The 16,985-nt window shown below is 46.0% G+C and overlaps 1 pseudogene; it reads right to left on the bottom strand.

Annotated features, from left to right (window-relative positions):
• The window catches only part of LOC134315253 (hexokinase-1-like), an 80,152-nt pseudogene extending 70,991 nt beyond the window's left edge, over positions 1–9,161 (bottom strand).
• Between the last annotated feature and the right edge of the window lie 7,824 nt (positions 9,162–16,985).

The following is a 16,985-nucleotide window of genomic DNA, read 5'->3' as shown; positions in this document are numbered from 1 at the left end:
TGTTTATTTTACTCTTGATCAGATGTGCATGTTTAGCACTTTGTGGACGTTAGTGCCGTGTATTCCTATATGTTCACACCCAGCGCTCCCCCCTCTTAGTCCTGTGTGTATTATGTTCCTAATACAGGATTAATAACAGTAGGGTTTAATACCCGAGAGCCGCTGCCGTGGATGATGTCCTCGGGCGTGTCGTAGCTCTGACTCTCCATCTGCACCGTCTGTTTCTTCTCGTGAGACACTTTCACTCGCAGGATTCGGAAGTTTGAGCCCCCCACATCCAGAGCGATGAAGTCTCCCTTCTCTAGAACATCAGACAACATGACAGAGCTGAGAACGGGCCAGTAATAACACAGTTATAGACACATGCTTCATTTTACCCTCAATTTAGTCATATCCAATCCTCCTGTACTGCTGCAGACCTCCACCGCCGACCGAGGAGGGGCGTGACTAACACACGCCCCCTCCGACACGTGTGCAGCACAGACCGCTTCTTTTCCCCTGCGCCGGGGTTCATACGGATCTCGCACCGATCTCCGTTATCCCCCGTCTCTGTGCAGTGCAGCACCATGGATCAGCCAGCAGAGGGCGCGTGTCTGGGAGTATATAAGCTGATTTCACAAAGCAACTTATTATTATGACTGAATACAATTCAATCTGTTGAGGGTTGGCAGGGTTCAAACCAGCGACCTTCTGATTATTACCCCGGTACCCCAGCCATAACATTACAACCACCTCGTTTCTACACTCACTGTCCATGTTATCAGCTCCACTTACCATATAGAAGCACTTTGTAGTTCTACAACTACTGACTGTAGTGCATCTGTTTCTCTACATGCTTTGTTACCCCCTTTCATGCTGTTCTTCAATGGTCAGGACCCCCACAGGACCCCCACAGAGCAGGTATTATTTAGGTGGTGGATGATTCTCAGCACTGCAGTGACACTGACATGGTGGTGGTGTGTTAGTGTGTGTTGTGCTGGTATGAGTGGATCAGACACAGCAGCGCTGCTGGAGTTTTTAAACACCGTGTCCACTCACCGTCCACTCTATTAGACACTCCTACCTAGTCGGTCCACCTTGTAGATGTAAAGTCAGAGACGATCGCTCATCTATTGCTGCTGTTTCAGTTGGTCATCTTCTAGACCTTCATCAGTGGGCACAGGACGCTGCCCACGGGGCGCTGTCGGCTGGATGTTTTTGGTCGGTGGACTATTCTCGGTCCAGCAGTGACAGTGAGGTGTTTAAAAACTCCAGCAGCGCTGCTGTGTCTGATCCACTCATACCAGCACAGCACACACTAACACACCACCACCATGTCAGTGTCACTGCAGTGCTGAGAATCATCCTCCACCTAAATAATACCTGCTCTGTGGGGGTCCTGTGAAAGGGGGTAACAAAGCATGTAGAGAAACAGATGGACTACAGTCAGTAATTGTAGAACTACAAAGTGCTTCTATATGGTAAGTGGAGCTGATAACATGGACAGTGAGTGTAGAAACGAGGTGGTCATAATGTTATGGCTGATGGGTGTATCCTGAGACGTGCTGCTCACCCCCCCCTACACAAACCCACAGAACTCGAGGACGACGCGTCCCGTACATCACAGCCTTCAGCGGCGGCCATGTTTGCCCTTCAAACGTTCTTTGAGAAGTCGGGTCGGTCGGCTAAACGTGTCTTCGTGTCCTGACTCACTGTGTTGTTATCCTGATGCTACCTGATAGCACGATACGCATTATAAAGAGATTATAAATAACGGCTGCGTCCGTGTCGGCCGTCTGTTCTCAGAAACACTCAGACGATTATCGGTGGAGGAGTGGGGTCGCCATGACGGTCCGACCTCACTAACCTCCTCACTACAGTTTATTACTCAACATGTACAAATATACAGGTCATGTTTTTGTTTTTAGCATAAATATCTGATAATATAGATATGAAGGAGTATCGATTGTCAGAGCTAACCCCTCACGTCTGAAATCTGACGCCGGCACACAGGGGCGTGCACACACAGCGGACCGGACCGGCTTTTCCAGCTTGAATATGGATTAATCTGTGATGTAAGCCTGCACTACTGAATGATGCTGCAGGCAGGATACTGGTGCGGTCACTGATTAAACAGGACGCCAGTCAGTAGTGACAGTGCTGGGACGTATCGGAACTGCCCGTGTTTGCTGATCAGGCAGCATTGCTTTAATTTCCTGCTCAGTGAGTGTCAGGATTGTTGAAGCTACACACAGCCGTTACCACTGCACACGTATGTATGTATAATCATTATAATTAGGGACGCATCGATACCATTTTTTCCCAACCGAGTACGAGTATTTTTGTATTTAGAATACCGTTTTTTTTTTAACACAAACACACGTGAGAAGTGACGAGAAGTTTAATGATACCGCGTCCAAAAATACACGTCAACAAGCAGCGAGAGATCAAAGTGTTTGTGTGCTGACGTGATGAAATCAAGGAGGAAAAATAAATGAATCTGAGTGGATCTGGCAACACGAGCAGCACGGATCGTTCTGTAGTGAGTTGGAGGTTAATAAATATTTTTGCAATGTTGGTGTTATGTAGAGAACGATCAGGTCAGAAATACTGTAAAACGTGAGTGTGTGTGCTGATGTATTCTGATATAAACTATATTATCCACCCGTCCCACCTGTTTACACTCCTCTCCTGTGTTTCCCCTCACACCGTATCCTGCGTTCTCATTGGCTGTTCCACATGTCACTCATTCCCAGTCGCACATCTCGGATCAGATATCTGACGTGCTAGAGAACTCGAACGCCGAGTCGCTCCCGAGCCGACAAATCTAGCGCCGACCGGCCGCCGAGCGAGAATCAGGGCAAAGATCGTGTAGTGTGAACCGGGTATAACGCAGCGACGTGCACTAGGCTCACGGTATCGGATGTTCAGTATCGGAGCCTCGTCTGCGAGTACGAGTACGAGTTAGTGAGCGCGGTATCGGGCAGATACCCGACACCAGTATCGGTACTCGTGCGTCTCTACTGATAATAATAATAACGTTTCAGTTATAAATTACACCCGATACGAGATTCACCACTATAACAATAACACGCAGCGTTACATCTAAATATAGACCAGGCGCCTGTACAGACAACAATCGGCTGGTCTGAGGGTGGGACGCCGGAGGTGATTCCTCATAAGTGCTGCGGTTACGCCCTCTGCTGGCTGATGGATGGTGCTGCACGACACACAGACGGGGGATAGTGGAGATCAGTGCGTGACCCTCCGTGCACGATACAGATCTCCGCATGAACCTGGCCAATGCAGGAGAAAAGAAGCGGTCTGTACTGCGCACGTGTCGGAGGGGGCGTGTGTGTCACCTACTGCAGCAGCAGAGGTCAAACATGATCGGGGAATTGGATACGACTAATTACAATCTGACAGTGTTAAACATTTTACTGAGTAGGCGCCCAGGTGGCGCAGCGCCCGGGATATCCCGCTAGCACACCAGCACCGAGATTCTGAACTCCTGGGTTCGAGACTCGACACTGCCACCGGTCGGCTGGGCGTTTGTGCTAGGGAGGGATGAGCTTTAGGTTAGGTTCCTAACACCTCTACTCTTTGACTGGTTCCGATCTACATTAAGGTCGCGCCTTTCCCATGAACCACTGGTGCAGGACACGCTTGAGTCCAGTGTGAGGTCAGATCGGTTCTTCACTCTCAGCTGTTCTCGGTCTGTCATTCAGCGGTCAGAAAATAGCCGCCCAGTATTAATCCTTCCTGCTGGATTCATCTCAGACTGCTCATATATGCAGAACCTTATATCATGCCTAGTGGTTAAGGTACTGGACTGGTAACAGAAAGGTCGCTGGTTCAAACCCGCCCCACTACTGCCAGGTGGCTACGGTTGGCCCCTGAGCAAGGCCCTTAACCCACGATTGCTTAGACTGTATACTGTCACGGTACTGTAAATGCTGAAAGTGACGAGGTGATCGTGAGCGCGCACACACACACACACACTTTTCAATGTCACACTGGTGTCCAGTCTTACCTGACCCATCGGGGATGGACCTGACGAAGGTGGGAAGCATCTTGACGGTGGCGGTGGGGTTGGTGTCGCGTCCCAGCCCTTTTCCCAGCTCCATGCGGAAGCGACACATGACGTCTCGCAGGGTCTCATCGGAGAAGCGCATGGAGTACAGGTACTTATCGACCTGAGCAGGAACACAGGAGGTCCACACCAGTGTTAATTTTGATTTAGTTTTAGTCATCATTTAGTCATCTGAATCGTTTTAGTTTGAGTCGACTAATTATCATAAGAATATAAAGGGTGTAAAATGTAAATGCTTTTTCATCACTTCCCTTAAATTATTTAAGTCATTATATACTTATTTCATGTAACTTATTTCAAACATCTTTATTTACCTGAGCTGCTTATTGAGCAGAACAATAACACAATATTAATGAGCAGTAGTTCCGCTCTGCATGAAACATATATACATTGTTCATAACTAATTGCATATTACATTCTTTATAAAACTGGGTACCGTAAAAGCAGCTGTGCCGTTATGTTTAGAGATGGGACGATCGATCGGCTACGAATCGGTATCGGCCGATTTTTAATCAAAATATGCTATCGGCGATCGGCGATATCTCCTAAAAGTAGCCGATCCGATCGTGTGATCTATAAAGATCTCGTTAAGTTAACGGCTCAGTGGATCGATCCAGACTTTGAGCTACGAAGCACCAACCATCACATCACCATTCATCAACCATCGTACAGAAACCATCGTGAAAGCTCTTACGATGTAATCTTGCTGATTGTAATATTTACTTTAAAAAGATAATTCGACCCGGTCACATCTGAGTGGATTCTATCAGCACGTTATATAAACTCCTGGTTCACTTTGGTAAATCGTGAGCGGTTCTTACTTGTGATGTAGATGAGAACAGAAAACGTTACAGAGCCAATCAGAGGCAAAAGTTTATTCATTTTAATGTAAGAGAGTCACACAGAATGTTGTGTAGTAGCTGGTGTTTATTTAAAACCACGACATTTAATTAATAACAGTAAACACGGAGAGATAACCGAGAAGAGAAACTTACGCTTCACATAAAAACGAATCGACTCATGAATCAATGAATCACTTATAGCGATACTGTGAACGAAGCGTCTCTGTAACTCTGTAACTGCGTCTCTTTTAAAAGCGCACACCCCCCCCCCCGATCGGAATCAGCTATCGGCCGATGTTCCTGAAAGGAGATCGGAGATCGGTGCCAAAAACCCCGATCGGTCCATCTCTAGTTATGTTGCCGTTATACTGCCAGCGGTGCCAGATGTTCCAGATGTGTTGTGTTTTTACCCGAGATCGTCGCCCCACATGGTTTACACACATCGTCTTGTTTCTCACGACGTCAAATGAGAAACGTGTCCAGATATATCGGCTCTCCTCTTTCTCCCTGTTGACATTGTGGAGTTAATCTGGTTCCATGAGTAAAGAAAGTTCACAGGCCGGTCTGGTCTTCCCGGGTTTAGATCAGACCTGTGCGAGTGTGCTCTTCATACGCTAAAGTACTTCTGATTGGATCTCTTTCTAACTTGTTCTGATTGGATGTCGTCCCTGCCAAACATTTTCGTCTCGTTTTTATTCGTTGACGAAAGTGTCGATTCATTCCGTCATAGTTTTTATCCTTTTATGTCGTTTTTATTCAGTTATCGTCTCGTTTCCGTCATGAAAAAAAAGGTTCGTTGACGAAAACTATGACGAAAATCATTCGTCAACGAAATTAACACTGGTCCACACCATGTACCATCACTATTATAGAGCACTGAAGTCGCGTCGTCAGTTCGTAGGCCACGCCGTGTTGTTACGCCCATATTTGGTAACCCGGGTCTAAGAGAAATGTCTCGCATCCTGTAGCCATAAAAAATGTTCCAGAGCTGTGAGGTTTTGTTTTATGGAGATTCTTCCGTCTATTATCACCGGATCCTCTGAATTATGAAGTCGTTAAAGAGTCAAAATATGAATATCGCTCCATGTGAGCTAACGCTACTGCGCACTGAATTTATGTCACTGAACTGGAAGCCTCTTATATTGTTTTTTTTTCTTTTATAAGCCTCTTAAATAAGCGCAGGAAGCAGCACGATTCACCGGCGTAACAGTGCAGCGATATTCACACGTTTTGGTTGATATCTTTAGTAGCTAGCTACATTAAAGTAGAAAGCGAGGACGGTCGGGTGTTACGCCGTCGGTTGTACTCAACAAACGCGGGCCGCTCGTTCCGTCGATTCGATCGGCGTAGTTCAGTGACGTGTAATTAACGCGCAGTGGCGTTAGCTTTCGTGCAGCGTTATCAGTATTACGACACTACGATCCGGTGATGTACGGGAGAGAAACGTACAGGGTTCTGAACGTGCTTATTCAGCACAGGACGCGCTAGAGACGATTTATTGAAAACCCTGTTTATTTCTCCACATAGGAGATCTGACTTAGACCCGGGTCTCCAGACATGGGCATAACGAGGACTACTTAACGAGGACCCCCCCCCTCACGTCAGAACCAGACGACCCTCAGACACATGCAGCAGTGTTAATCTGAAGAGCAGAACCACGATAAATAAATACACACACGCGTGTTGATTCCACTGATTCGGGATGTCCGCGTGTGGTAGTAGTGGGTGGGTTCGGTACTGGTTGCTATGGGAGATTTAGGCTGGTTGTAACGTGTGATGTAATAACCAAGGTGAAAACAAAAATACACCTTATGAGGTTTACACTGCGTCATTTTTAATAGTTTTAAACATATGAAGCTTATTTAATTATTATAGTGAAGCTACAGTAGGTGCTGTGGGTGCCTCACACCAGTGACCAACATTTATTATAAAGAACATTTTATTCATTCAGTGTCTGATATAGCAGCGCTTTATCCCGGTCAGGGTCACAGTGGGTCTGAAAGGTAGGAAACACCCTGGACAGGTCACCAGTTCATCACAGGACACACACACACACACACACACACACACACACACACACTTAGGACAATTTCTAGTAGCTCCAGTTAACCTGACTCGGAAGAAACCAGAGCATCTGGAGGAAACCCACACAGGCACAGGGAGAACATGCAAACTCCACACAGAAAGGAATCAAAACCAGAAAACAATCTTCCTGCTGTGAGGCGACTGTGCCATCCAATAATACATCGTGCCACCCTGAGACCCTTATTTAATATGAGCCACCCTTACAATTACAATAATAATACCACATGCAATGATAGGAAGGTGCCGGAGCCTATCCCGGCTTTTCAATGGGCGCAGGGCACACAGTAACACCCAGGACGGGGCGCCGGTCCATCGCAGGGCACATTCACCTACAGGGCAATTACAGTGTCTCCAAGCAACCTGACTGCACGTGTTTGGACTGTCGGAGGAAACCGGAGCACCCAGAGGAAACCCACGCAGAAAGGACCCAGACCAATCCGCCTGGGAATCGAACCCAGGACCTTCCTGCTGTGAGGCTACAGTGCTACCCACCCAGCCACCGTGCCCCCCCCCCCATGGGAGCAACTACATCAATATAAATGACTGGTAATGACCCTTCCAGACGTTCCTTCACATCTTGTAGCGTAGCGGTCGAGTTAGAGGACTAGTAATCGTAAGGTCGCTGGTTTAAGCCCCACCGCCGCCAGGTCGCCACTGTTGGGCCCTTGAGCAAGGCCCTTAGGCCTCCATCGCTCAGACGGTATATACAGTCGCAGTGCTGTAAGTCGCTCTGGATAAAAGCGTCTCCTAAATGCTGAGAACGTGAACGTCCCCTCTGTGACCCGCCGTACCTCCGTAACGTGTCGTTTTCACTTGTAAGGGGGTGGGAGGGGGTGTGGAGCCGGCGGTTGCGCAACAGGATCTTACACAGCCTTCTCAAACTGATGTGAGCAGACACAATGGAGGGGGGGGGGGGTATCTATTTAACATAATAGTGATCTAGGGCCGGCACGGGTGCACACCGTGTGGGCGAGTGGTCAGAAGATCGGGGTGCAGCTAGTCACGTTGCTCCTGGCTGTTGTCATGGCAACCTTTGGAGTCTTCTAGCCGCGCCGCCGACGCCGCCCAGCGCGAAAACCGGCGCCGGTCACGTACAGCGATGCAGCTCGGTACATATGTGATATAGATGAATATTGTACATGAACAAGGGCAGTGATAGCTCAGTGGTTGAGGTACTGGACTAGTAATCAAAAGGTTGCCGGTTCAAGCCTCACCACCACTGCTAGGTTGCCACTGTTGGGCCCCTGAGCAAGGCCCTCAACCCTCAAAATCGTGTTCAGTCATAACTGCAAGTCGCTTTGGATAAAAGCGTCCGCTGAATGCCGAAAATGTAAACGTAAACACGAGGTGTATCAAAGCTGAGGTTGACACCATTGGGCCCCTGAGCATGACCCCCACATTCGATTCGACCTTCACTTCCAGGAATGTCACTGTACTGTAGAACTAATGAAACAAAACATTTCCATTCTGATGCACTACAGCCGCACCCAGCTGGCACTGCCTGATCCTGCCGCGTTCTGCGGAGGAAGCGGATCCCTGCTGAAACCCGACACTGTACACGGCTGGGGGAGGGCGTGTTTACGGTCACAACACCCCCCCCCGTCACACGGAGGCCATTACGGTAGCACAGTCCTGTGACATCTACATCCTACTCTCAAGGACATTGCAGTAGCAGTAGCAGTAGCACGGCGCTGTGCTGATGCTCCTATGTGTCGGTGCCCACGTACACCCTCGTGACGTCACGCTGCTGGGGTTGTGACGTAGCTGCTCGAGGCAGCAGGACGCGAGGCAGAGCGCGTCTCATCTCCCCTCAGATGAGCTCAGATTACTAATACCACAAAACAAGCACCGAGTTCACACGTCCACCCTCATCACGAGCGACACTCACCTTCTTGACCTGGTCATCCTTCAGCTCGGTGAAGTAGTAGGCCAGAAGCTGAGCTGCTATCATTCTGCTCCGCGGTTCTGAGGTAAACTCGAACGGACGATAAACGGGACGCTGTCCAGCCCTTAGCGGCGACCTCGACGGCGCGTTCTGTGTCTCAGAGAAGGTCGCGATAACGAGAAGCCGGCATGAAGATGGTTCCTGCGTCGCTAATCCGGACTGACCGCCGCCGTCCGCTCCTCTCACAGCTCGGTGCGTGAATGCGCTGACAGGAGATGCACCGAGCGCTATGGGATGGAGACCGGCTTAAGCCACGCCCACCTCCTCGACAGCCATTGGCTGAGCTGAGCCTGATTTCCCGCCTTCTCCTTCTTCACCTCACGTACTCATGGTTCCTCCCTCGTCCTCTCCTCCATTACTGTACTTCTCCTTCACTCGCCTCACCTCACATTCTCCTCCATACACCGGCTCTGTGAGGAATATGCGAGGTTAGGTGGTTGTGCGTGCTGTAGGACGCGTCTTCACCCCTTGTACCCCTGTGCGTCAGTAGTTTAAAGGGACTGAGGCGTTATCTGCCCCCACACAGCTCTCACCCCCCCCACCCCCCTCACACTGAAGGGCAGGAGTCTGCTGGAGGTTATACAGGGCGGCTCTGGAGCACATTCTGTCCAAATAATGCTGTTCCTGCTGTTATTTTCAACACAAACGTGCTACAAAACATAGCAAAATATATAAACACCCTTCAAATGTTCATACCAATGGCTGTCATACCTGTCGATCACACATGCCATGGTGAGGGATCTGTTAAACATCAGGCTGATGGTGGTTACTCCCGGTACACTTGTTGAACGCAGCAGATATGGGCAGCGTAATGACCTGTGTGACTGTGATAACGCTCTCCGGGTTCTCCGGAACAGCAAGGGGTGCTCATTTACGCCTTTATCCAAAGCGACTTACATTACAGATACAGTATACAGTCTGAGCAACTGAGGGTTAGGGGCCTTGCTCAAGGGCCCAACAGCAGCAACCTGGCAGTGGTGGGGCTTGAACCACCAACCTTTGGATTACTAGTCCTGTGACTTATGCCCGGTTCACACTACACAATTTTTGCCCTGATTTTCGCTCGGCGGCTGGTCGGCGCTAGATTTGCCGGCTCGGGAGCAACTCGGCGTTCGCTCGGCGATCGAAACTCGGCTCTCGATCGCTAAGTGTGAACTTACTCAACAACTCGATCAAAGCGAAGCGAGATTTCTAGCATGTCAGATATCTGGATCTGAGTTGCTGTGTCGAACAGCCAATGAGAACGCAGGATACGGTGTGAGGGGAAACGCAGGAGAGGAGTGTAAACAGGTGGTACAGGGGTGTAATATAGTTTATATCAGAATACATCAGCACACACACACGAGCTTTACAGTATTTCTGACCTGATCGTTCTCTACAGAACACCCACGCTGCATTGCAAACAATATTTATTAACCTCCAACTCACTACAGAACAATCCCTGCTGCTCGTGTTGCCAAATCCACTCAGATTCATTTATTTTTCCTCTTTGATTTTACGCTGCACATCAGCACACAAACCTTGATCTCTCGCTACTTGTTGACGTGCATTTTTGGACGTGGTATCATTAAACCCCTCGTCACTTCTCACGTGTGTATTCATGACAGAACGTAGTTTGGGAGAGCAGAGAAGCTCGCCTGTGATTCCAGTTGGTGATGGATGGTGTAGTGTGTGACCCCCCATCACCCATCAGTCGTGTAGTGTGAAATACACACCGACCTGAAAGACTCCCGATTACAAGAGATCCAGTCGTGTAGTGTGAACTTGGCATTAACCAATAGGCTACGGCTTGCCCCAGGCAGCTGCAGTGTGTACCCACCAATCAAGGTCATAACCATGAACTGAACATTTTGAGGAACCAATCCAGCACTAAATGACATACTGATGTCAACTTTACCCTTCAAGGCAAGTCAGAGATGTTATAAAGACCTAAAGTGAAGTTATGAAGGTACAGTGTTACATTAATAAGCGTCCCATCATTGATGCACAGGGTCGCCACTCTGCATTTTTAGAATTCCCAAAATCCTGCTACACAAATCCCAAGAAACTAAAAACAACACAACTGTGAACATTTATATAACGTATTTTCACAATTATTCACAAAAAACAAAGATCCTGAGTTAACTGATAAAGAAAAAGCTGGGTCATTATCAGTATTAATATTTACAAATGGCAATAATAATAATAAAATATATTAATGTCTTTCAAACCCAGAGAGAGTCCCATCTAGTCTGATTCACTATCACCAATAACAATATTAATTGTTTCTAACGATAGACACAGATTTATTCCTGCAATCTATCACAACAATGACCAAAAAAATTAAAGTAAAATGCACGGATCACAACAGACATGATGCCATGTTCTCACATCCAAGAAAATGTAAATGTGTTTATTTATTATCATTGTAACGTGGTGTCTTACACTTTGGTTCCATTCATGACAGGACAGGTAGTTACTGCTTACCCATAATTCATCAGTTCAAGTTTAATATCAAACACATCATCACGTCATGAACAATTTAGTGTCTCCAATTAACCTGACTGCATGTTTTTGGACTGTTGGCGGAAACCCACACAGACAAGGGGAGAACATGCAAACTCCGAACAGAAAGGACCCGGACCGCCCCACCTGGGAATCGAACCCAGGACCTTCTTGCTGTGAGGTGACAGTGCTACCCACCGAGCCACCGTGCCGCCCAAAAACGTAAGTACGTAAAGAAGTTAATGTACAGTAGCGGTAAAAATGGCCAGCAACAACCAGGGGTTATTATTTAGTAGTAGTACGCTTTATCACTCCTTATTTATGACTGTAGACCTTTTATGCACCATGGACCGGTTTTATATAAGATATAATGTCGCGGACCGCCGGGGGCGGGAGGATTTAATGTAGAATAACTATAGAATGGAAAATCAGTGTGAATCCTGAGCTTTTTACACTGCACCGAGACGCTGCTCCCACCTAGTGGTGATAAGCGACAATAACACCCGAAGAGTTTTGGAAATTTAATTGCTCTTGTAGCGTCTCTAATTATTTATACCTTCTGTGCAGCCCGGTAATAAATGACCCGTTGGGAACCACTGCTGTAGACCATAAAATTACTGCAGATTTTAATTGCTTGAGTGCAAATTAAAAATCCCAAGATTACTTGGCAAAATCCCCAAATGCCAGATTGAACACTGTTGATGGGAACACTGACGCAAAGCTGGTGTTTACAGTGGAACCTCACTGTTCAGACAGTTGTCCAGAAGACTGTTTGAATTGCGGTTTGTATGAGTTATGAATCCATTTTTCCTTTAAGGAACAATATAAAAAATTCCATTCCAGACCCAACATGATTGATAATTAAAACATTTATAATCATACTTAATGCATAAAATCACACGAAAAACTATAAGACCATTAAATGTACGTGTTCATGTAAATAAAAATGCATCTGCACTGTACCTGTACTAAGCAGAGCTAACGGTATAAGTGGAAGGTGGGGGGATGGATGGACGTTGGAAGCACTTTCACTAGCCAGTTGTTTTTCCTTAATCCAGATTAACACAAGTTTTTCCATTTCTTCCATTCTAGGTGACCCACTCACACCAAGAACAGTCTCTACTCTCTTTGCATTAATCCCTTTTGTCACTTCTTTATTTTTCAGTATGGATGATATGGTTGATTTCGCCGTACCATATTGAGTGACCCGGTCCGAGGCACGAGTTCCATTTTCAAACTTCTCACTGCTTTCTATATAATAGCTGGTTTAATCACTAGTCTCTTTTGTATCCATGATTTATTCTTGTTTTTAATAAAATGCAATAAAAACAACAGTGTTTCACTGAGCTTGTACAAGCGGTGCTTAGTGAACTAGAGCCAACATAAGACTAAACTAGTGACTAGGACTAAGTCAGGATGAACCCTGTGGTTTGGTCAGGATTCTGGGAAACAGGAGGAATTACTGAGTCTAATTTTATTTGACAAAGTTGGAGGGACATCATGTTGTACAAGTAGAGAGGTGAGTAATGTGGGCCCTCTAAATATACAGTATGTTGTGTTTACTGCTTTGCCACCAATGAGCTGCCGTCATGTTTTTATGATTCCCAAAGGATATGAAGGCTGTGACGTCTGATTAGTTTGTGTTTTATCACCATTTCCTGACCTATAAAAGTCAATACAGCTGTCCTAGATTGAACTGTTACTGCTTGTTTTTTTATTATGAAGAATGAAGAGATTTTGACCTCTGTGTCACCTCAAATATATACCCTAGTTAAACAAGAAGTCGTGGATTATTGTGTGAAAGGTCTTAGACACTCTGATCAACTTAAAAAGGTGAAATACACAGTAAATGGACATTACTCCTTGTTTCTACACTCACTGTCCATTTTATCAGCTCCACTTACCATATAGAAGCACTGTGTAGTTCTACAATTACTGACTGTAGTCCATCTGTTTCTCTACATGCTTTGTTACCCCCTTTCATGCTGTTCTTCAATGGTCAGGACCCCCACAGGACCCCCACAGAGCAGGTATTATTTAGGTGGTGGATCATTCTCAGCACTGCAGTGACACTGACATGGTGGTGGTGTGTTAGTGTGTGTTGTGCTGGTATGAGTGGATCAGACACAGCAGCGCTGCTGGAGTTTTTAAACACCTCACTGTAACTGCTGGACTGAGAATCGTCCACTAACCAAAAATATCCAGCCAACAGCGCCCCGTGGGCAGCGTCCTGTGTCCACTGATGAAGGTCTAGAAGATGAGCGACTCAAACAGCAGCAATAGATGAGCGATCGTCTCTGACTTTACATCTACAAGGTGGACCGACTAGGTGGGAGTGTCTAATAGAGTGGACAGTGAGTGGACACGGTGTTTAAAAACTCCAGCAGCGCTGCTGTGTCTGATCCACTCATACCAGCACAACACACACTAACACACCACCACCATGTCAGTGTCACTGCAGTGCTGAGAATCATCCAGCACCTAAATAATACCTGCTCTGTGGTGGTCCTGACCATTGAAGAACAGCATGAAAGGGGGTAACAAAGTATGTAGAGAAACAGATGGACTACAGTCAGTAATTGTAGAACTACAAAGTGCTTCTAGATGGTAAGTGGAGCTGATAAAATGGACAGTGAGTGTAGAAACAAGGAGGTGGTTTTAATGTTTTGCTGATTAGTATATATATATATACAGTGTATCACAAAAGTGAGTACACCCCTCACATTTCTGCAGATATTTAAGTATATCTTTTCATGGGACAACACTGACAAAATGACACTTTGACACAATGAAAAGTAGTCTGTGTGCAGCTTATATAACAGTGTAAATTTATTCTTCCCTCAAAATAACTCAATATACAGCCATTAATGTCTAAACCACCGGCAACAAAAGTGAGTACACCTCTAAGAGACTACACCCCTAAATGTCCAAATTGAGCACTGCTTGTCATTTTCCCTCCAAAATGTCATGTGACTCGTTAGTGTTACTAGGTCTCAGGTGTGCATAGTGAGCAGGTGTGTTCAATTTAGTAGTACAGCTCTCACACTCTCTCATACTGGTCACTGAAAGTTCCAACATGGCACCTCATGGCAAAGAACTCTCTGAGGATCTTTAAAGACGAATTGTTGCGCTACATGAAGATGGCCAAGGCTACAAGAAGATTGCCAACACCCTGAAACTGAGCTGCAGCACAGTGGCCAAGATCATCCAGCGTTTTAAAAGAGCAGGGTCCACTCAGAACAGACCTCGCGTTGGTCGTCCAAAGAAGCTGAGTGCACGTGCTCAGTGTCACATCCAACTGCTGTCTTTGAAAGATAGGCGCAGGAGTGCTGTCAGCATTGCTGCAGAGATTGAAAAGGTGGGGGGTCAGCCTGTCAGTGCTCAGACCATACGCCGCACACTACATCAAATTGGTCTGCATGGCTGTCACCCCAGAAGGAAGCCTCTTCTGAAGTCTCTACACAAGAAAGCCCGCAAACAGTTTGCTGAAGACATGTCAACAAAGGACATGGATTACTGGAACCATGTCCTATGGTCTGATGAGACCAAGATTAATTTGTTTGGTTCAGATGGTCTCAAGCATGTGTGGCGGCAATCAGGTGAGGAGTACAAAGATAAGTGTGTCATGCCTACAGTCAAGCATGGTGGTGGGAATGCCATGGTCTGGGGCTGCATGAGTGCAGCAGGTGTTGGGGAGTTACATTTCATTGAGGGACACATGAACTCCAATATGTACTGTGAAATACTGAAGCAGAGCATGATCCCCTCCCTCCGGAAACTGGGTCGCAGGGCAGTGTTCCAGCATGATAATGACCCCAAACACACCTCTAAGACGACCACTGCTTTATTGAAGAGGCTGAGGGTAAAGGTGATGGACTGGCCAAGCATGTCTCCAGACCTAAACCCAATAGAACATCTTTGGGGCATCCTCAAGCGGAAGGTGGAGGAGCGAAAAGTCTCGAATATCTCGATGTCGTCATGGAGGAGTGGAAAAGCATTCCAGTGGCAACCTGTGAAGCTCTGGTAAACTCCATGCCCAGGAGAGTTAAGGCAGTTCTGGAAAATAATGGTGGCCACACAAAATATTGACACTTCAGGAACTTTCACTAAGGGGTGTACTCACTTTTGTTGCCGGTGGTTTAGACATTAATGGCTGTATATTGAGTTATTTTGAGGGAAGAATACATTTACACTGTTATATAAGCTGCACACAGACTACTTTTCATTGTGTCAAAGTGTCATTTTGTCAGTGTTGTCCCATGAAAAGATATACTTAAATATCTGCAGAAATGTGAGGGGTGTACTCACTTTTGTGATACACTGTATATACACATGTTTGTCTTTAAGGATGTCTAGTAGTATTAATAATTATGGCACACATGGTTTTGTTTATTTCCCTCTAAATAAATGCACTTTAATGAAAGGTTGGACCTGTAGATTAGATATTGGATTTGAGATGTAAAGGAGAATGGATCACTCCATATGAATGCCCATGGTTCTGGAATTTGACGTCCAACAAGCATTTTTATTTGCATTTTCCATCCTGTCCCATTCTTTCTGAATGTATACATTTATAAATACTGTACATTTTATTAGATTGTGTATTGTATTGTATTGTAATATCTATAAATATTAATAACTGAATTATTATGATCTTTATCTATCACTGCATTTATCTTATATCAGTGAAGTCTTAAAGTTTAGCCTGATCCTCCTACAGAACTTCTACTTGCTGTGCTAACCAGGCTTAAACCAAGTCTTCAAACTAAGTTTAATAAGCAGCAAAGACAGACGTGCAGTTTTATACCTACATTCAGGAATATTTTAGTCTCCTCATCGCTGTCCATGATTATCAGTCCAACAGGTAACCAAGAGCAGAGTCAGGAGAGCCAGTTTACCTTGTAATATTTAGGGAATGGAGCATGACAGTAGTTCTGTTGAAACTGTGGAGCAGCTTATCGTCTGCAGAATGCACCAGTAAAACTTCCTGAATCAAAGCTGGTATTGTTGATTAAAAACAAAGCACTCAAAATATTCTAAGTTGGCAGCAGCCTGAAAGAGGAACAGCTGATAGATGAATTCTGAGATCATGGAGACCTGGTAGAGAGGACAAAAGCTTCCTCTCACGATCAACAGTGGTGGAACAAGAGACATTTTCATCTGGATACAAGTAGGTGTGTGAGATGAGTTAACCGGTCATTTAACGGTAAAACTAAATATAAATGATGATTTTATTTACATCATCATGCAGACTCATGCTGGTGTTACGTGTGCTCATGTCTGAACCAGTTGTGCAGCAGGTTTCACTCATTTCTGTTTTCTAAATATGAGAACCTTTATGAATGGATGGTCCAGTTTTACCCCAGATGCCCTTTCTGGTGCAGCCCACCTATGTATCTGGGCTTGGGACCTGCACTAAGGGTGCACTGATGTGTGTAATCCCCAATGGCTAAGTTCACGTAACGCCATGCACCTTCAGTGTTTGTGAGTCCAGCCCGGGATTCAAACCCTCGATTATCATTTACATTTTCAGCATCTAGCAGACTTACAATTATGA

Source organism: Trichomycterus rosablanca, chromosome 5, assembly GCF_030014385.1.
Source record: "Trichomycterus rosablanca isolate fTriRos1 chromosome 5, fTriRos1.hap1, whole genome shotgun sequence".
Classification (NCBI taxonomy): domain Eukaryota; kingdom Metazoa; phylum Chordata; class Actinopteri; order Siluriformes; family Trichomycteridae; genus Trichomycterus; species Trichomycterus rosablanca.
Note: the sequence above shows the minus strand (reverse complement) of the source record. Positions and strands in the feature narration are given on the sequence as shown.